Source organism: Chrysemys picta, chromosome 5, assembly GCF_011386835.1.
Source record: "Chrysemys picta bellii isolate R12L10 chromosome 5, ASM1138683v2, whole genome shotgun sequence".
Classification (NCBI taxonomy): domain Eukaryota; kingdom Metazoa; phylum Chordata; order Testudines; family Emydidae; genus Chrysemys; species Chrysemys picta.
The window spans coordinates 43,036,494-43,058,607 of record NC_088795.1 but is presented as its reverse complement, the minus strand read 5'-3'; the positions used below and the strand labels follow the sequence as shown (position 1 = coordinate 43,058,607).

Below are 22,114 nucleotides of genomic sequence, written 5' to 3'. Positions count from 1 at the left end.
ATGAGGTCTCTTTCTCTTAGGATACTTCAATTCTGAAGCAACCCCATGGTCATTATGTGCCAAGGTTGAAGTCACTGGCATAACCTGAGAAGCTGAGCCGACGTATGGGGGGGGAGGGGGATGAATTTGGCCCCCTCAGGTCTCAGCATGCACTTTTTAAGATGTAGCTTCCCCCTATCCTCCCTCAGCTTGTAAGATCTGCAGATCTTGCACACAGATGGGACTCTCTGAGGCAGCTGCAATGCCCATTGCCAAGGGGGAAAGAAATTTGGCAGATCTGACAAGGCTTGAAGCCCAAAATCCTTGGCATAACCCACGCAAAAAAGCTGGAGATAGAATAGCTGAGGGCAAAAGCTTCTGGCCACAGAAAATAAGTCTGAGGAAGGGAATCCACCAAAAAGCACAAGTGTGCTTAGGAAGTGAAACTAAACAAATAAAAGCGAATAAAATGAAATTAAAATTAGAATAAGTAAAACTAAAAGAACAAAAGTTACAAATGCAGTGCAGACCACTCTGAGCCATCTCGAGCTCAGGTTGAAAAGGAACTGGAGTGGCGGCAGATTCATACCTGCCTATTTGCCTTTGCACAGGAGCACAAAGAGGTGTAATGCGCAGATATGGACCTGTGGACACAGCTAGCTAAAATCTCCAATGGAGAGAGCATGTACACATGCACATCCTATGGTCGAGTTGGCATATAGACATATACTTTAAGAACTTTAGTGTTGTCCAACTTTAAACACAAAAAACCTCATGCAAATTACATTTCAGCAAACCTACTGATCTACTAACTAGACCAGGGGTCGGCAAACTACGGCATGCGTGCCAAACACGGCACGAGAGCCGATTTTGAGTGGCACGCTGCCTGCCCACTGAGAGGAGGAGGAGGAGGAGGAGGGGCCAGAAAGTGCCACGCTGGGGGAAGAAGGGGGAGGAGGGAAGCTTGGCTGCCACAGGACCAAGCTTCTGCCTCCTGCCCCTGCAGGGGAGAGCGGGGGAGGGGGGGGGGTCCGCCCCACTCAGCCCTCCCTCCCCCCCCCCCCCCGCCCACCGCTCTCCCCTGCAAGGGCAGGAGGCAGAAGCCTGGTCCTGCGGCAGCCACGCTCCCCCCCTCATTTCTTCCCACAACGTGGTGCATTCCGGCCCCTCCTCCTCCCTCCTCTCCCTGCCGGCGATGGAGCAGAGCAGAGCAGAGCCAAGCGGCAGCATGCTCGCTGCTCCGTAGAGGAGGCAGAGAGAGGTAGGGACGGGCCTTGGGGAAGGGGGTGGAACAGGACATATCCCTCCCAGCCCCCTGCCATGAGCCGCTCAGGGCAGGGGGCTGGGAGCACCCCCAGGAGCCGAGCACCCCAGCCTTCTGCCTTGCACCTCCACACCCCCCCCCAGCCCTCTGCCCTGAACCCCACCCCACACACCCAGCCTTCTGCCCTGCACCTCCACACACACCCCAGCCCTCTGCCCTGATCCTCCCCACACACACTCCCAGCCTTCTGCCCTGCACCCCCACATCCCCTCCAGCACTCTGCCCTGACCTCGAGTCGCCCCACTCAGCCCGCTGCAGGCCTAGGTGAACAGAACCCCAGGCTGGAAGTGGGCTAAGCAGGCTTCGGGCATAAGATCAGCATTTTAATTTAATTTTAAAGGAAGCTTCTTAAACATTTTGAAAACATTGTTTACTTTACATACAACAATAATTTAGTTATATAATAGAGAGAGACCTTCTAAAAAACGTTAACATGTATTACCGGCACGCGAAACCTTAAATGAAAGTGAATAAATGAAGACTTGGCACACCACTTCTGAAAGGCTGCCTATCCCTGAACTAGACTATTAATTCCTTTACATTTCATTAATGAAGAGTCTGACATTTTAAAATGCTGAAATGCTGGACAAGTGTTAATATAAGCCTTCTCTCATAATACTGCTGGGGGACTTCTGTGCCAAAAAATTGAAAATTCTGCAACAAAAAATTAAAAACGTTGCGCACTATATTTTCAAATTCTACAAAATTCTGCATATTATATTTGTCAAAGTAACACGACAGAATCACACCAGATTCAATTATTTCTGGGCATTTATTTCAAAACACATGTCAGCAAGTATGTCTGTAACAAACTAGGATTCAGGAAATGTTTTTTTGATAAATAGACCCCTGATTAGGCATATTAATACAAAATTCTGAGTAATAATTCATTTAAACTACAATACAGAACCGTATTCCCGCACCCTCCAGAAGCAGTGCAAAGGCTTGTGGGAGTCAGAAGTAACGGAGGAACTGAGGGAAAAGGAAGTAATTACATGGAAGGAGCCTTGGCGTGAACTTGGAGGGCTGTTGGGTATGGGTGGGAAAAGTATGGAAAGGGGTTTTTTTGGGGTGGGGTGTGGGGAGGGAACTCTTAGGGAGCTTCCCCCATGCAGACACTGACTGACCACAGCCTCTCCCATTCAGTCAGGCACACCTACTCCTGTCCCCATGTGTCCCTGAATCCCCGTCCATGTGTCCCTCCAGCCCCTCTCAGACACCCACTCCCCCACCCCACGTGGCCCTGCACCCCCTCCCTCTGTCACCATGTGCTTCTGTGCCCCCACTCAACCACCTCCCTTTCCCTACGTGGCCCTGCACCTCTCTCCCCACTGTGGCCCTGCGCATCCACTCCCATTCAGCCCCTGCCCCAGTCTAACCTCCCCACTAGCCCTTATGAGACTGGCTGAGCCCCCAGAAGCTCTATGCTGTCTATCTCCCCATAGCCTCTGTCTCTTGACCTGGCCTGACAGACGCTGTGAAGAAGACAGGCTCTTTCTCTTCCTAACTGGCCAGGAGCTGCTGCTCTGTCCTATCACCACAGCACCCTCTGGTGGGCAAAAGGCAGAACTGCAGAAGCTCTTTTCTGCACAAACAATTAAAAATATGCATGACTCACTGCATTCTCAGTGATGCAGAATTTGCCCAGTAACGTAAGTGTCAGCTTTAGTTTTACTATTTTTACTACCCTGTACCCTACACCCCACAACCACACATTTAAAAGCATCTAGGCTTTTCAAAAGAAAACTAAAAATATTTTTAGAAATTTAAATTGAAGGTTTTTGGTGATGCAAGATAGAAAACTGAGAAAAATATATTTCCTCTCACTAAGCGTATTTTGTACCAAAAAGTATGTATTAAAACAAAGGTCTCTGCTCATTTGGATATGTACAATTTTCTTAAATCAGCCCACAAGCGTAGCTGTAAATTGTCCATAGAAGAAAGGTGCCTGAAATTCAGATCACTTTCAGATGGTAAGAGTTTTTCACCAAATACTGCAATATTTAAAGAATATAAAGATTGTAACAGAAAACAAGACCACTCAGGAGTTAGGGTATGTCTACACCTACGGGATTAATCCGAATTTATATAATTCGAATTTTGGAAACAGATTGTATAAAGTTGAATGTATGCGGCCACACTAAGCACATTAATTCGGTGGTGTGCGTCCATGTACCAAGGCTAGCGTCGACTTCCGGAGCGTTGCTTGAAAAATTTGCAGCTGTTGGAGGGAGGGTTGAAAAAAAGGAGAGACGTTTTTAAAATGATACATTTTACAGAACAATGCTTATACTCTTTCATGGTGAACAACACTATTCACATTACATAGCACATGTGATTTCAGTACAAGGTCACATTTTCCATCTTAATATTGAGTGCCTGTGGCTTTGGTGTTAGAGATCACAGACGCAAGTCCGGGCAACAGAATTCAGCTTGCATGCGGCCATGGTAAGCCATTGTCTTTCGGCTTCTGCAACCTTCATAAAAGCAGCGCCCTCCTTTCCCACATACCAAGCAAAGCCCGTTGACTGTTATGGTTTTCCTGTTAACCTTCAGCAGCAGAAAACAAACTAATGCGCCACCCCCCCATCCAACTCTCTGGGATGATCGCTTTACCCCTCCCCACACTGCATGGCTATTAACAAGGAAGATTCCCTGCTAGCCAAACGCGAAAAGCTCAGGGCCAATTCCTCCCCCACCTGCCCTGTGTTTGGCTAACTGCAGGGAAGGATTTCTTTTCAGCCACAGGCAAACAGCCCAGAAGGAACTGCCACCTCTGTCCCCTTAATTAAAATTCCCGTATTTCAACCAGGTTACCATGAGCGATATCACTCTCCTGAGGATTACACAGCGAGATAAAGAACGGATGTTGCTCGAATGCCAGCAAACACCGGGACCATACGCAGCCAGGCTTTTGTCATGCAATGATACCAGATTACTTGCTGCAAGCATGGCGTGGTCAAATGTCCTACCATGGAGGACAGAATAAGGCTGCACTGCCCAGAAACCTTGTGACAAGGCCTTTGGAGTACCTCCAGGAGAGCTTCATGGAGATGTCCCTGGAGGATTTCCGCTCCATCCCCAGACACGTTAACAGACTTTTCCAGTAGCTGTACTGGCCGCGAATGCATCCCAAGTCCTTAGGGCAAAGTAATCATTAAAAAACGCTTGCTTTTAAAACAAGTTTTATATTTTAAAAGGTAAACTCACCTGAGGTCCCTTCCATGGGGTCATGGTCTTGGATACTGGCTTGGAAGGGTTGGAAGGGTACTTCAGTCAGGCTGAGAAAAAGATCGTGGCTGTTGGGAGAACGGAGTGCTGGGTGCTCTCCGCAAGGTCATCCTCCTCCTCCTCCTCTTCCCCATCCGCAGAATCCTCAGGTGTAGCTGATGAGATTATTCCTGCCTCAGAATCCACGGTCAGAGGTGGGGTAGTGGTGGCGGCCCCCCGTAGAACTGCATGCAGCTCGACGTAGAAGCGGCATGTCCGCGGCTCTCACCCGGAGTGACCGTTTGCCTCCTTTGTTTTTTGATAGGCTTGTCTGAGCTCCTTGACTAACACACGGCACTGATCTGAGTCCCTATTGTGGCCTTTCTCCATCATGACCTTGGAGATTTTTTCAAAAGTTTTGGCATTTCGTCTTTTCGAACGAAGTTCTGCTAGCACTGAATCCTCTCCCCATATAGCGATTAGATCCAGTCCCTCCCGTACGGTCCATGCTGGTGCTCTTTTTCGATTATCGGCCTGCATGGTTACCTGCGCTGATGAGCTGAACTATCTGTGGTCACCTGTGCTCTCCACGCTGGGCAAACAGGAAATGAAATTCAAATGTTCGCGGGGCTTTTCCTGTCTACCTGGCCAGTGCATCCGAGTTCAGATTGCTGTCCAGAGCGGTCGCAATGGTGCACTGTGGGACAGCTCCCAGAGGCCAATACCATCGAATTGTGGCCACACTAACCCTAATTCGAAATGACAATATCGATTTTGGCGCTACTCTGCTCGTTGGGGTGGAGTACAGAAACCCATTTTAAGAGCCCTTTATTTCGAAATAAATGGCTTAGTTGTGTGGACGGGTGCAGGGTTAATTCGATTTAACGCTGCTAAATCCGAATTAAAGTCATAGTGTAGAGCAGGCCTTAGACCACAATTCATCAAGGTACACTGAAGCTATCAGCCTTGATGCAATTACTCGTATGCAGTAAAATTAGGCACTTGCTTGAGTAATTTGTTAAACCAGGGCCACCTTGATTCAAAATCAGTTTAAGTTACCTTATCAAAATAAAAGTGATGAGCAAAAGTTAGCCTCTAAGGGACTGCACTCCACATGACCAGCTACCTTATACAAGTCAATATTGGCAATTGGTTAATATAGCCTCAGGATGCAACAACTAAGGAGAATTAATTACCATCTCACACCAGGAAACAGGTGAAGTAAACTGATGGGAGCAATATTGCCCTATTGAACTGTACCTTTCCTTTCAAAACACTTGGGACATCAGCTTCCAACACCATTAAGACTTCTTTTTAATTGTAAAGTTTTCTGAGTATGGTTCAGTGTGTGTGTGGTCTGCTTTAACCAACAGCTAAGGCAGACATTCTATGTAGTTTCTTTTATTAGCACGTGATGACATTTCTATTTTTAAAAAAAATTGTTTAGGCATTTTATAGATGTGAAAATGCTGCTTTTATATTAAAAAAATACATCACTACATTTCTAGAGTTTTCAGAGTTTCTTGATGTAAGCGAAGAAATACATTGCTTTTGCAACTGAAAGCTCAATCTCCAGTACTCTTTCTCTGACCCAATGAACTTTTTCTGTAACATTACACCAGAGAACAGCCCTGCTCTGTGTTTCAATCTTATTAAATACTTTTAAGATTTTAATCATCCATTCACTGGCTGCTACGTGAATATTATATCCCTTTCCTGTAGGCACCAGATACCACAGTGCTTTAATTTTAAAACTTGTTACTGCTGCATTAAAAAAAAAAGTAACAAATAATTTCTTATTTAGAGCTGGAATGGTACCCAACACACCATCTAACAACTGCATACATCCTTAAATGCTCCTTTACTAAGGCAATTCATCTGACTACATTTGAAACACAACTGCAAAGCAGGATGTTTATAATGAGAGCAGGACTATCAGTGATCATTTTAAACCAAGAACTGACAGTCATGACAAAAGATTCTATAGCTACCCGCTCAAAACTATTCTAAGTGTATCAACATGATTTATGTATAATGTATGCATTATGTATCATTTTAAATAGCCATAGTGAAAATATGCGCCAGCAGCATTAGTTACTTGAGGCTCCATACGTAGGTATACTATTTGTTTTTACACAGTTGTAGTACTACTGGTATACACAACAATGTTAAACCACTGCAGGTGATATGTATAATAAATAGGCTAGTGTTCTTTATCGTTTAATTTGTATTTTATGTAGCAATTTGATCTTGCAATTAAAAAAAAATTAAAGATAGTAAGTTCATGGAACTGTTTTATATCTAAAATGTATATTTATTGTTAGAAATAGCTATTTATTTTAAAATAATTATATGTCATTAATGTAGGCATTATTTTAATCTTTAATATGGAAGCTTTTGTATTATGACTCAATATAACTTTCATATATGAGAAAATATTAGATAACTCTTTTATACTCAGGGTACAGCACCAGCTGACAGTTAAGCCATGATTTAATAGAGTAATCAAATAAATTATGAAGAGCCCCTCTGTACTGTACCTCAAAATTGTTTCTGTGAGTAGAAAATCAAATTCCTCTTTTGTGCATGCTTCAAACCTCCCAAGGACTTGATCCAAAGGTGTTTAGATGAGGCTCTAAGATATTTATATTATTAGCTGACTGCACTGATTTCTTTACAGTAAAAGAGAGAAAATACATTGTAAACTCTTGGCAATTATTGCTAAATTTAGTCAAGTAAGATTTCTTATGCTCCAGATGGGAATGTCATGCACATATCTGTAGATAATTTCACATTCTGAGTTTCTTAAAATCCCCCACAAACAATACTACCTCCTCTCTCTTTAAAACTACTTTGCCTACAAAGAACTACATATTTTAAATTACTCCTGAGCATTGTACTACGCTGTCAGGTATAAAACCCAGAAATGGTCATCTCTTAATATACATACCACTTTGGTTCTATTTTGTAACTCACGCAGAGCTTTATACTTATGGTGATAAAAGGCAGCAAATAATTTCAGAAAGGCATTTTGAAATTTCTGATCCTTAAAATAGGATGTTTTCATTGTATAGGCATGACAGACTATTTCCCCTATTCTCAGGCAAAAGCGCACAGGGTAGTGAAGAAGAGGGAACACAAAAATCATGATTCCACAAATATAATTATTAGCCTATTAGCATTTTCAATCAAATTCCCCCTCCTTTTACGGGTGTGTTGAATTAAGCTGTGATTCTGTATCTAACAATAAAAATATATATTGTACCATAGCTGTATTTTAAACTCTGAATAAAATATTACAGTATTAAGTGGTTCCCGGCACTTTTTGGTGCTAGCCAGAGGAATTTCTGGATTTCAATTTGTTTTCTGAATACAAAGATGTTTTTTGTTGGGGACGGTGGGCTTTTTTGTAGTTTAATAATACACTAACATTTCTAAAGCAGATGAAATTTTCTGTAGAAGTCGATTCTCCATCTTTCATTGAACTATTAAACCATTAAAAGCCAAAAAACAAGCTAAAGAAGGATGCAGCATAATTTACAAATGGAAGCAGATATCAAGATGCTCCCTCACATTCTTGCTCTACTTTCTCCTCACCTGTATATTATTTATTATTATTTATTATTATTATTATTATTTTCACATGGCATCCTACAAAGCTAGTATGGTGTTTTATGAAAAAAAGAAATGAAGAAAAAATAGATTGCTAGTATGGTGCTGTATAGGTTTTGTTCTGACACCTTACATGCCCTTCCTTAACAACACCTGAATCGTTTCAGCTGTAATGGACTCCCCTTTTCACCTATATGAATGAAGGTAGTATAAGCCCACTACAGTAATCTAATATAGGAAGTTATTTCACTGGGAAAGAAGGGAAAGATGATATTGGTACCCTTCAAACCCTCTTCCTTTATGCTGACTACTAAACATACACAGGAAAGATGCATATCGTCTAGAAAAGTGATACTTCAAAGTACTCTATTCATTTTAGTGCAATCTAGCCACAACTCTGCAATCAGAAGAGCATATTTTTCACGATAATTAGGGCTGGGGTGGAAAGATGGTAATATAAAACATAGAACATTTGGGGGTTAATTCTTACTTTGGTACCTTGCCAGTACTGCTATTATTGAAAGAGTGAAATACCTGTAATATCAGATGCCGCTAACATCCACACCACTGAAACCCAGAGCTGCTCTTCCTTCACTGTTTTTCCTTAAATGCTAAAAGGTTTAGTAGAAATTTGCCAATTTGCATTAATGATTTGGATTAGCATAAATTATTAGCAAATTGGTAAGCAAAACAATAAAAAATCCACCAGATCCATGGGTTGCTGAGTGGATTTCTTCACCTTCCCCAAATCCCAGCGAAAACAGCTACATAAAGCTAGATTCCTCTCCTTTCTCAAACTAATTTAAGGTAATACACTGACTTGTAAATGAACCAGCCTGTAACAGCATTCTAATTTGGTTTCACAAAGGTGAAACCCGAATCAGCCTCCTCTACTCGGTATGTACCTACCTGAAATCAGCACTTGATTGCCCTACTGCAGACTGCATGCCTGCAAATTTCATTTTAAGTAGGAGGCAGCAGAGTGAGAAGAAATGTAGCAAGACAATAAGACAATAGTCAAAACCAACCATAACAATTAGTCATAAAGAGGTACCTATGCAGAGTTCTAGACAGATTTATTACTTTTAGTAAAACTGACATTAAACATATATTTTAAGATGTATTCAAACAGAGAAATTCACAGATTTTTCATTAATTATGCACTGAATATTTTTCACTCCACAGAATTTTGTTTTGCAGGACATCCTTCCGTGGAAATATGTGCATTAAATATTTGTAATGAAAAGGGCCATCAAGATTTTGCATATTGATTTTCTTATGTAACGATCATGTTGACAAATTAAAGGGAAAGATATGAGCAATTATTTATATAGTTTTGTTTTAATTCTGATGTCAAGTCCTTTGGTTATAAAGAGCATTTTGACTGAGTTTGAAGTCTACTGCTAGTACACAGAAAGATGGGCAACTACAAAAATGCAGGGCATAAACCAGTTTATCTTGTTAATTTAAATACACCTCTATCCCGATATAATGCGACCCGATATAACACAAATTCGAATATAATGCAGTAAAGCAGCGCTCCAGGGGGGCGGGGCTGCGCGCTCTGGCGGATCAAAGTTCGATATAATGCGGTTTCACCTATAACGCGGTAAGATTTTTTGACTCCTGAGGACAGCATTATATCGGGGTAGAGGTGTATTGTAAAATACGTACACTTTTATGTATAAATAATTAAAATATTTGTTTCAAGTATCGTGGGGTTTTATCTAATATTTTAGGCTTAATGCAGACATTGACACAGTGGGTTCTGTCAGTTTATTTCTCATCAGTGAACAGTCATTCATCTCTATGCTAATTTTCCAAGGAAGGTTTTGTCACACTGGACCCGGACAGATTGGAACAATCCGGTTTGTTTCAATCAATTTTCACGGTAGGTAAAATTTCACAACAGCAGTATGAACTTTGCAATGACTTTAGGGATGGGTAATATATATTTTTAAAAAATAAATAGAGCAAGAAAGTAACTGTGAAGAAATAACAGAGAATGAAAGTGAGGGAGATGTACTGTAATGGAGTAAGTATTATAAAAGAAAGTGCAGATTGCAATAACTACAGTGAAACAGTAAATGAAAGCACAGCACAAGCCTAGCTTCTCTCTTTTGTTGTCACTTATCTTTCTGAACGACTGGATTTGCTGCTTCTTTTCTTCTAAAATGCAAAGATTACAAAAGAGACACCTGGAAAAACACGGATGTGGTCTCTATTCAAGCCTTCCCCCCCCCCCCCCCCCCCCACACACACACACCACAATCAGCTTCTACGCTCCTCCCCTGCCATCTCTTTTCTTTCCTCAAAAGCAGTGCTTCAGCCACAGGAATGCTGAACCCTTCTCTGAGGTAGCTCAGTCTCACCATGTCTCCTTTCACATGCCAGGATGTGCCATTCAACACAGCTTTGCAGGCACAACGTTTTTTCAGACTCTGTACCATAAATACACACAAATGGCCTAAGTCAGGGGTTCTCAAACGTCATTACACTGCGACCCCCTTCTGTCAACAAAAATTACTACATGACCCCAGGAGGGGAGCCAAAGCCTTAGCCCACCCTATCCCTGCCACCCCAGGTGGGGGGCCAAAGCCCTGCTGCCCCGCAGCAGGGGCGGGGCAAAGCCAAAGTCCAAAGGCTTCAGCCCCAGGCAGGGGGCCTGTAATCTCAGCCCCACTTCCCACGGCTGAAGCCCTCAGGCTTCAGCCCCAGACAGTGGGGCTCGGGCTTTGGCTTCGTCCCCTGGCCCCAGCAAGTCTAAGCCAGCCCTGGCAACCCCATTAAAATGGGGTCTTGATCCACTTTGGAGTCCCGACCCACAGTTTGAGAAACCACTGGTCTAAGTAAAAGTGAGGAAGTTCTCTTTACCAGGCTAGCAGCTCCTCAGACCATTTTGTTGAGTGTGTATGGAGATGTGTTCATACATATTACTGACACACACACACACACACACACTTACTTTTTACAGAATTGTTGACAAACATTTAACACAAGAGAACTTAGAATACACATGTAATTCACCAAGAAGGGTATTTTAAATGGAAGAGTTTAGGTCATACAACTTAAAAACTTAAGTAATTAACATGAGAAGTCAATAAAAGTTCATGTTGTCAATGTTAGGGGAAAAGAAAAGAAAAGTCCAGCCAGCCCAGCACGCACACTCCATAAATCCTCTGCATTGAAAGGAAGAAGTGATCATCTTTTGGGAAAAGGCGTTACACCAGTTTGAAGTGCTCTGAGTCCTCAGCAATTAACAGGGTCAGGGAAAAATTCCTGGCTCTGTCACTCTTCCGCGATATAGCTATGGGCAAGTCACTTCACCTGTCTCTCTGCTTCATTTTCCTTATGTGTAAAATGCGGATAATAATACTTCCCCTACTTTGTCAAGTGTTTAGAGTTCTATGCATGAAAAATGCTATTCTAGAGTACAGTAAAAAAAAAAAAAAAAAAAAAACCTGTCTCAGAGGGATAAACACCACACAGATTTCCATAGGCTTAGGATGCTAAACAATAAAACTTGTAGTTTAAACCACTTAAGATTAGTTTATACACCAAATTATTCCATTTAGCTTTTGGCTGTTAAAAGTAAATATCCAGTGAAATTAAGGGGATTTAGAGATTAAATCTTGGGGGTATATGATTCTGTCCTTGAAGCATGCATAGCTCCAAATTAAGTCAATGGGAGCCATGCATGTGCATGCAAGGGCAGCATTTAGCCCTTAAAACTGGCTGAAATGTAAAAAGAATCAAATTCCTGAAACACACATTGAATGAAAAACAGATTTTGAATAATTCACAGTACTGGTAAAGTGCTGTCATTTTCTTTCATGGTATAACAAAGTCTCATAAAGTTAGCTATGATATTCTGACCATGTCGCCTACAGCAGTGGTTCTCAAACTAGAGCCGCTGCTTGTTCAGGGAAAGCCCCTGGCGGGCCGGGCCGGTTTGTTTACCTGCCGCGTCCGCAGGTTCGGCCGATCGCAGCTCCCACTAGCCGCTGTTCGCTGCCCCAGGCCAATGGGGGCTGCAGGAAGCGGCGCAGGCCGAGGGACGTGCTGGCCACCCTTCCTGCAGCCCCCATTGGCCTGGAGCAGCGAACTGCGGCCAGTGGGAGCCGCGATCGGCCGAACCTGCGGACGCGGCAGGTAAACAAACCGGCCCGGCCCGCCAGGGGCTTTCCCTGAACAAGCGGCGGCCCTAATTTGAGAACCACTGGTCTACAGTGTATCAGATAGAATTCAGGAAGGGGGAAAATGGTCCAGTGGTTAGGATAGCCTGGGAATTAGGAGAACCTGCTCAGACAAAATATTCCTGTATGATGTTGGGCATGTCACTTAGCCTCTTTGTGCCTCAGTTCCCCATCTGTGAAATGGGAATAATAGTACCTTACAGGACTGTTGTAAGATATTTAGATATTAGATAATAGGGGCCATATAAGTACCTAAGTTTGTGAGGGGATATTAGAAACAATTTTGTTTTTGTTTGTTTCTACAGTGCTGAAGGCACCTAAAAGCTGCAGAGTGTTTAACATAAAAGTAACTAAAACAGGAATTTCGAACACACAATTTGGCGCAAAAGCAAAACAAATTCCAGGCCCATCAGAAAAATTCTCCCCTCTGCAAAGCCCACCAGCCAAACAAAAATCGATCAACTTTCCCTCAAGGTAAGGGCAAACAAGTTTTCAGCCTGGCCAAAAAGGATGCCACTAATGTTCTCTGGCAACTCCTTCCGAGAAAATGATCAGCTTCTCTTAAATGGTGAGATTATCAGCAAAAATCCAGAAGAATGAAATGGTCCAATACTTGCAAGTGACTTCATTAGATATCAAAATATTTAGCCAATACAACTCACATACTACTCACCTTTTGATTGTTTGAGGCAATCAGAGTTAAAAAAAGATGGAAAAATGCTAATGCTCTTTTTGCACATCAGCGAAAGGAGAATTAAAAATGTGACCCTCACAAATTGCTCTTTTCCAAAATTCTAGAATGCTGACGTAAACACCTCAGCAGAGATCCTCTCGAGGGCTGTCTGCATGCAATTACCCCAGCATTTTCCACGTGGAGTTTTTGATAAACTGGAATCCTTTCCCACCATCCTGATAAAATGAGCCATATAAGCCAGTTGAAATGACTCCCCAGCTATTGCTGTTTTTCCAAAAATCATATCCATTGAACCTAACAGTCATTTGGATTATTTTACCTAGCTTCTAAAACCCAGAATAGATGGAAATCTGCCTATTGTTCTTCAGGTAACAATAGAAAAAAAAAAAAAAAGTCAGACAGAGGTCAGAGAAAGTATTAGTACTGAAATGAAATTCTTCTTTTGATCATGTTTTTTCTTTAACAGAAAATGGAAACAGTGCCATGTTCATTAACAGTACAGTTAGGGTTCTGCTTGCATTTCTATTATGATCATTTGTTTTTAGGGGTTTATAAATTTAAGATCTAAACAACCCCAACTTGGTACACAGGGTTTCAGCTCAAGGATATTACAAAGCCCTATCAAGTCTTTTTTAAACTAACACACAACATACATACACAGGTACACATACACACAAATATAATATATATACATACAGACACAGAGGAAGTATTTTTAAAGTCTATTACATATAGCATCATACTAGAATTTAGAAACAGTTTAAGTGCAACAGGTATGTAATTTAAAAAAGGGAAACAGTTGTATGACTTAAGATTTCTCAAAAAAATCGCTACTTTAAGAAATGTTAAAAGTAGAGCCAAGCATGAAAAACAGCCTTTTTTGATAATGTTATTATATTCCACAGAATTATCAGAGTTAAATTACTGCTGTTCAGTGGCAACAGGTACGCTACAGTGAAAAATGTGGGATCACCTCTTTCTCTAACACAGGAGAGAAGGCTGTTCACTGGATAAAACTAACCAAGATATGAGATGATCCTGTGATTCCCTGGCCGCAACATCCAAGCTATCAACACTATTACCCTGTTGAATAAACACAGCTTTTGGAAAGACTAACCCTGTGAGGTCCTTGCTGGAAAGTCCCTGAGTAAATTATAACATTTGATGATGACATTCCTGTGTCTCTTGGAACCAACTGAGAGGAAATAAGGGCAGGTCATTATGAGCCACTTGCCTTTACAACCGGCTGTAAAAGACAATGCAGACAGGAAGCTTCCCACCGAGATCAAGGTGCACAATCCCCTGCTAAAAATAAACAAGCGGTGATAGTCACATCTGCTGGAAAATGTCATTTGAGACTGAACTCCCAGGTGCTAAAGCGACAGGAAGAGAATGATGCAGTATTTAGGACTGCAAAAAGACCACAAAATAATAATTGCAGATTGGTGATGCAACACCTTTGGTGCTAAGATCCAGACAAACACCATGGAGCAGTAAGTTTACTCCAAAAGAAAGAAAAAAAATCAGACTGGAAGAATTTACATTTTCTCATATTTTCTATTTATCCCTCAGCTCCCAGCTTCAAATTCCATATGCTTTCTATAGGAACCCTTCCTATCAAAAGTCATAGGAGAAAAAAAAATAGTGATTAAAACTTGTTCTTCTATATCTCCTTTCAAACCTTTTGGCTCCCTCCTCCAGCAAGTCTCTCATGCTGGGATTAGGCATTGGCAGTGGAGCCCTGTTTGAAGTGCTTCCGCTACTTGTGACCAAGCACCATTACTAACAAGTTTAGGGTCAGGATGGAACAGCATATGGGATGACACTGTGGCAGGAAACATGGACAACAGATCAATACTTTCCTCCCTTAGTAGAGTGATATCCCTTTACTCCCTTGACCAACTGAGTAAGTTTAAAGTGAAGTCACAGAATCAATCACTGGGAGGATCCCTGCGCATTCTGGCCAAGAGTTTGACTCTTTGTCTTTGGTAAACTTGGTTCACCCAAGAAAGCCTGAGTGAATTCTTGATATTTTGACGTAGTCATGGTAGCAATTTTGGATCATCAGTCTCCCTGCATTAAAATGAAGAATTTGACCCTTATAGTATAGTGACGTAATAATTTTAAAAAAGAAGAGAAAGAAAGATAGCAAAGCTTCTGTTACCTTTCTGCGTGGTGAAGCATGATGTAGCAATATTGGGGGGGGGAATATTTATGCTAAATTATGCTTCATGAATGCTTGAATATTTGATAGCAACACAATGGTACCATCATAAAGTTTCAATATGTATTCTGAAATTTAATTCACTAACATGAATTCTTGTCCTGAGCTGCTTTTCCTCTTCTATTTAATAGCTGATTCTTACCATGAGTATCTTAGTTTCACACAAGACCAGATATCTACAAACTTAGAATGTCAATGTAAGTGTCATGGAGATGTGCTACAAGCAATTGTTCTCAGGAATGGGACACTATATAAAATATAGCACAGTGATTACCACTACACATCAAATTACTTCATCTCTCACCAAATATATATTTCTGCTTTAAAATGAGATTATTCTCTATATACTTTTTATATTCTTCAAGAGTAGCAGAATTACCAGACACCCAGATTTTAATAACACACACATTTAAATACATACTTTCAATTCTTCAGATTTTCCTTGCCTATATATATATATATATATATATATATATATTTTTACCTTACCTTCAATCATCAACAATTTAGAGTACTACACTTTTGAGGTGCAGTTGAGTAGGAGAGCTCCATACCTCATAAATACTCTTAGAGGGTAGAGATATTCCACAAGTTATGGAGAAAGTGGTGATAATGTTTTGGAAAGTGGCAGTCCTTGCTTTTGTCACTAGTTGCAAAATATCTGGGAAGCAAGTAGCAGCGGCATAGCCAACTGGATATGGTTGTCGGTGCCAAGTTTTTAGCACGTTCCAATTTCTGTGCAGATGGAAGAGAACTGGTACGTCAATATTAGTGGTGATATTATGATTTAGAATAGCATAGTTTTATAAAACAGATAAACCTTAGATGTAGCTTTGTTATAGAAAAGTCATCTTTGTTTATATAAAGAGAAGAGATGTAAAAAGAAACCCCATATAGTGAACTGGACTCAGAAGGTCTAAAAACGACAGGATCAACATGTCTATGTTACCATGTGAGCTTCTACACCGTACACAGACAGGTGGAAGTGCAAACAGTCATATCTTTCCTCCTTATGCTCATTATTAGTAATTCCTTCTGTGCTGGAAGGAGGAACCCTACCACCTTACAACGTACAACCAGTGCTGAAGATACTAATGCATATCTGATCTCCTTACCAGACTCACCAGGAGAGGGCTTTTCATAGATTCTAGGACTGGAAGGGACCTCGAGAGGTCATCGAGTCCAGTCCCCTGCCCGCATGGCAGGACCAAATACTGTCTAGACCATCCCTGATAGACATTTCTCTAACCTACTCTTAAATATCTCCAGAGATGGAGATTCCACAACCTCCCTAGACAATTTATTCCAGTGTTTAGCCACCCTGACAGTTAGGAACTTTTTCCTAATGTCCAACCTAGACCTCCCTTGCTACAGTTTAAGCCCACTGCTTCTTGTTCTATCCTTAGAAGCTAAGGTGAACAAGTTTTCTCCCTCCTCCTTATGACACCCTTTAAGATACCTGAAAACTGCTATCATGTCCCCTCTCAGTCTTCACTTTTCCAAACTAAACAAACCCAATTCTTTCAGCCTTCCTTCATAGGCTTGATTTGCTCAATAGGACTAAATTAAAATTAGAAATATTTTTGTGTGTGAGGGGGAAAAGACCGGTATTGTGTTCCAATAGAAGCGTTCCTAGCATGTTTGTTTATTTACATTTTATAATGAACATTTCCAGCCATGCTTTAAAACGGAGCCGATCTCCTTTCCACTTTATATCTACAAATCACCCTCCCAAATCTCCACCTGAATCCTTAGTTAGTTAGCTGCCTTCTCTGGCTCAAGTTGGCTTTTATATGAACAAATGCTTTGTTCCTTAGCACTGCTCCAGGACACCTGTCAGGCCTGAGGAAAAAACAATCTTAGTGACTGCCTGTAAGGAAATGCACACACCACACAAACTCACAGTATACCAATAATAGATTTGTATTTATATACACACATGCACATTCTTTTCAAAACAGAATGTACAGGTTGATGGTGGGGGCGGTAGGGGAGGTAATTGGAAAGAAGCGCCTAGAGAGAAATAAAAGTAATAAAAAGGTTTTTCTTATTCATAATGTTACAAACTACTCCCTTACATCACTCATTTAGTCCCCATTGCACACCACTACCCCAGGGCTGGCAAGTACTCATTCAAACGGAAACATTATTCATATATTTTGGGTATACCCAACCCTTTGAGTATTCTGGCATCAAATCAAGGAAGTTGTGGCTAAGGTGGTGAGGCCAGCACCGTCTAGAAAAATGCAGCTGGTATATTAGAAGACTGAAATTGAGAAAGAAAACCAGTGGTGGCTTAACCACCACCAACGAAAACAAGGGTCTTTTTTCAATCTTGATTGACTGAATAAAGTAGGGTGCTAGCATACAGATTATGGTTCTAGCGCACATAAATGCATAGTACATTACAATACAATTAACCTTCAAAAGGGAACAAAGTCCCAAATTAAGACAACAACATTTAATAACGTCGGAGTTCTACGTCCAAATTCAGCGCCAGAGTAAATGGGTTCAACTCCACTAAAAGGCTTACATGAAGGTTGAATTTGCCCCCTACTGTTTAAAGAATATTAGATTTTTAGAATGAAATAATAATAAACTGTATTGAAAATATTTAAACCTATCCAGTTGGAAAAACAAATATCTACTTAAATTACCAACATGCAAGGGTGAAATTAATTGTTACCTCTGGATACATCTTTCTTTGGCTTTGTTGTTCAATAACTTCCCTTATATGGGGCTCAGTACTGCAAAGTGCTGGAGGCATTTATTCATACTTTCTGTGGAGTAAGAGACTTTTCAACATCACTAACGGTATCAGAATCTAGCCAAAACTGAAGTAAAGGGGGACCTGGCAGAATCAGGAAAACAAACTTGAAGGAAACACTAGCACAGAATAGGCTTATTTAAAAATCTGACACGCAGTGACCCACTGTATCTGATACTCTATCAGATATAGACTTTATACTGTTGTACACAGAACATAGTTGACTTATGTTTCTAACATCTCTCCAGCAGAAATCTCTGCAAAGTAGGGGTGAGCACGAAAACTCCCACCATAGCTGGATTTGTAGATAAAACAGACAAATTGTGCTAAGATGGTAATTCATTTCAGTATTTTCAGACAAACCAGCTTGGTTTTCTTTTCTAGCCTCTTTTCTTTTATAAATTAGCATTAAAAAGCATACAGATGATGCAGAGGGAGACTTTCTTTAGCCAGGATAACTGGAACGAAAAAGGCCTCCAATTCAACTGCTGAGATGGTGGAGCACAAACATACGGCTTTGGGGGAACTACTAAGTTCAGGTTTTAACCACCTATATGAAGCAGTAGTACTCTGATCAGAGGATTTCAGGGGCTGGGATTTATGTGAAGGATTGTCAGGAGCATCAGAAGCAGAATACAGTATTTCCAGCTTTCTTGCCAAATGTACAGTTCATTCAGTTCATTTTACACAGATTAAAAAAATTGTACTTTGGCCTCACAGTTGATAGAAACATCAGAAATGTCAATAGGAACCCCCTCCGTACTTCCTGCCACCAAGACAAGTACAGCCTATTTCCAAGACAAACATATTTTCTGCCTGACCCAAACAGGAACTCATGAAAAGAAAATGTGTCGGCTTTTATCAAAACAGTCAAGAAAAGATATTTTAAAAATTCCAGTTAATTCCATAATTTACCTGTAAAATCTCTGAAAGAGCAGGTATTACAAATGACTCTGCTATTCATATACAATTCCTCAAGGACTCTCGTGACCAAGACACCTTTCAGTAGTTATTTTAAGGTTGTGCTGGCAAGAATATTTATTCAAGTTAATGTGTTTTTCAGAAAGTCCAATGTCACCCATGTTAATTTTAAAAGAATAAACCAGACTGACATTTACTATGTGTGTATGTATATAACATGCTCTGTCTCACTCATTCTCTGAATTAAAAGACTGTAAAGAAATCAGATGTTCCAATGACACAAATGCAACCTCAAGAATACGCCTTTATCAGTGTATGACATCGTCAGCCCTTCAAAATGTCTATATAGACTTAAATATCAGTTTCCCTGTGTTATGTTCCTTGTATCCAACAGAGTAGTGATATTTCTGTAAACTACTGTAAGTCCTGTATGTTAGCATGGAAATACTTTATCAACACGTATAAATATTTCAATATTTTATTTTATGCAATAATTTCTAATTCACCGGAATAGAATTTTTGTAGCTAACCCCCTTTTGAAGCTTCAAAAGGGAAAATAAACTTGGTTGTTCTATTTAGAATTTCCTGCTGTCATTCCTAAAGATTTAAAACCCAAGTTTTTATTGATAAAAATAAGTGAGCATTATTTATGTTCAATTATTCCTTTCTGAATGTATAAAAGCTTTTAAAGCTTCAGAAGCTTTTAAAGCTTCACAAAACAGACAGTGGGTTTTCTCCTCTTTAGAAGAAAATCCTAGCTGGATACCATAATTGGTACAGGAAGATTTTGGAACCTCCCACATATGACGTGACAGCACTATTAATAGTAATTATTCTAAAAAATAGTTCCTGTTCATTTTACAATGTTCAAAAAGAATTTCACAGCTATGATTTTTAGATGATTACACATTTGCAGATATGAAATATATTTTTAATAACCTAAGTATAAAATATGACTTTTTGGAAGCTGGTTAAATTTTTAGTGGTATCAATTTTAAACCTGAGTCTAGAAAAATACATTAAATTATGCTTTAAAATTTGAAGAAATACATAAAACATACACTTGAGCAAGGCCATAACATAACAATTACAAGCTAGAATTTCACAGTGTGTAAGTCGGCATAGCTACATTTCATTCAATTGAACTATGCCATTTACACCACCTAAGGATCTTGACCAATAATTTTTAGCATTTAAACAGCAGTTTATATGTGCAAAAGACTGTAGACACACTGATTGATTAATCCTTACCCCATCTACTTGAGGGAGGTGGGCAAATCACCATCTCCATTTCATAGACAGTGAAACAGAAAGAAAGTGACGGGCTGAAGGCTGCAAAGCAAGTCTGTGGCAGAACCTCAATAGTAGTTGGGACTTCCTGACTCCTAGGGCTGTTTAATCATTCTTTCAGATCACGCTGCCTCTACAACACTGTAGTCGAAGAAACCTGAGTAGTCCGAATATTCAGAACAATACTATATACACCTATGAATTTGGGATGGGGTTCATATTTCTGCTGTAGTGAAGGTGCTGCAACATGGGCATTGCAAGGGAAAAGGGAAAGTAAAAAAGGAAAGGAGAGAAATAACCAAGAAGACTCCAGAAGTAAGGAAGACATCTTTTTTGAATAAATTGACCATCTGTTTCAACTCTCTAAAAAGTAAACTTCCCTAGAGAGAGAGAGAGAGAGAGAGGATGAGTTCTGAATGACAGATAAAAGGAATCAAAAGTTCAGGGCAAAATATCTATTAAATATAAAGATACAAGAGATTCAATTTGTTTCAAATCGAATAAATCCGTAATGAAGAAAAGACCCTAATGCTACTGGGAATGGCAAATTAAGATTTTTTTCCTGGCACAAGGTAATTAGCTTTAGTGTTCAGACGTATCATACCAACCAAGAAGTAAGTGGTTGCAAAGAGAGATTCTAATTTTTTTTTAAAAGGTGCTCTCAATAAACAATATTTTTACTTAAACGATATAAAATAGCATTTTCTGGGGCTAGCTGGAGTTTTAGGTTGTTTTTACTAGCAAAGCTCTTGTGTCAGTTTGAAGCGAAAGTCATGTTCCCACATGAAATATTAATGTTCTCATTTTACACTGGTGGGCATGTTTTATTTCAACAAGCTGCAACATGCTATAATCACAGTAGCTTGTTCTCCTGGGGGAAATGCTACATTTTTAGGTCAAGATTTGAAAGAAAAAGCAGCCTTAATAGGATTATGCATTCAATGTTAGCCTACAAACACCAAACCGTACTCTTTCTTCCATCCCCTTCCATTTTTTAAGCTGTAATTATATGTATTGTGAACTTTGGAACTATTAAGAAATATTTAGATGTGTAGTTTTGGAACTAAGCTAATATTCAGCTATACAGTGAAGAAGGTGGTAGCTGGCTGCTTTATTTCATCCCTAAACTAGCCAACAGAGCTGGGCGAGAACTGGAATTTCCATCCTTTCAGGCAAACATGAAGCCAGGAACCCTGGAAGCCACAGCTCTGCAGAAGCCCCCCAAGTGGGTTGCTCAGGAGCTGGCAGCTTGGAAGCCCTCGGAGCCCCTGTTCCATGAGAGCCCACCAGATAAGCTGCAGAGGAACTTGGGAACCAGGCAGGCATCAGCAGAACTGTCATCTAAATCGACGAATTCCCAAGGAGAATTTCAGTTTCTACAAATCAGCATTTTCTGATGGAAAAACATTCCATCGGAAAATGTTCAACCATCACTGTTAAGGAAGCAAAAAAATTATGGCAATGCCATTAATTTCAGTCGCCTTTAAGTTGGAATTCTGCAACGTCAAATGGAGTAATTTTAGCCTCTATAAATTGACAAAATCATACTTTTTAGATTTGCTCTTTTATAGCATGTACCCATACACTTGTTTTCCAAATAGGCACATCTACAATATTCACTGACAAGAAAGACCCCTATCCATTCTCTGAGACTATGGGTTATGGCATAGTAAATTTACACTGTCATGCTGGCAAAATATGATCCTAGAACTGGTATACCTGGCCCTTGGAGCATTACTCTAGCGAAGGAGGAACTTCTGGTGGCACAGATCCTGCATTGTGGTATTTATGTCACTCATCACCCTACACTACCTGTGCATGGGGGAAGGTACCATGGCAAGGGCTTCTCCATCCATCTGTCATACTGTTCCCTTGGGAACGGCTTATAACAGACAAC

At 40.5% G+C, this 22,114-nt stretch overlaps 2 protein-coding genes across 4 annotated transcripts in view; both read right to left on the bottom strand.

Moving 5' to 3' along the window:
• Positions 1–22,114, bottom strand: part of AFG2A (AFG2 AAA ATPase homolog A) — a 292,859-nt gene that overhangs the window by 114,203 nt on the left and 156,542 nt on the right. The gene's annotated exons all lie outside the window — the stretch shown is intronic.
• The window catches only part of LOC135983613 (basic proline-rich protein-like), a 54,031-nt gene that overhangs the window by 26,936 nt on the left and 4,981 nt on the right, over positions 1–22,114 (bottom strand). Inside the window, exon 2 of the mRNA XM_065596356.1 lies at positions 1–22,114. This exon is cut by the window's left edge and continues 26,936 nt beyond it. The gene's annotated coding sequence lies outside the window, so the exon portion shown is untranslated.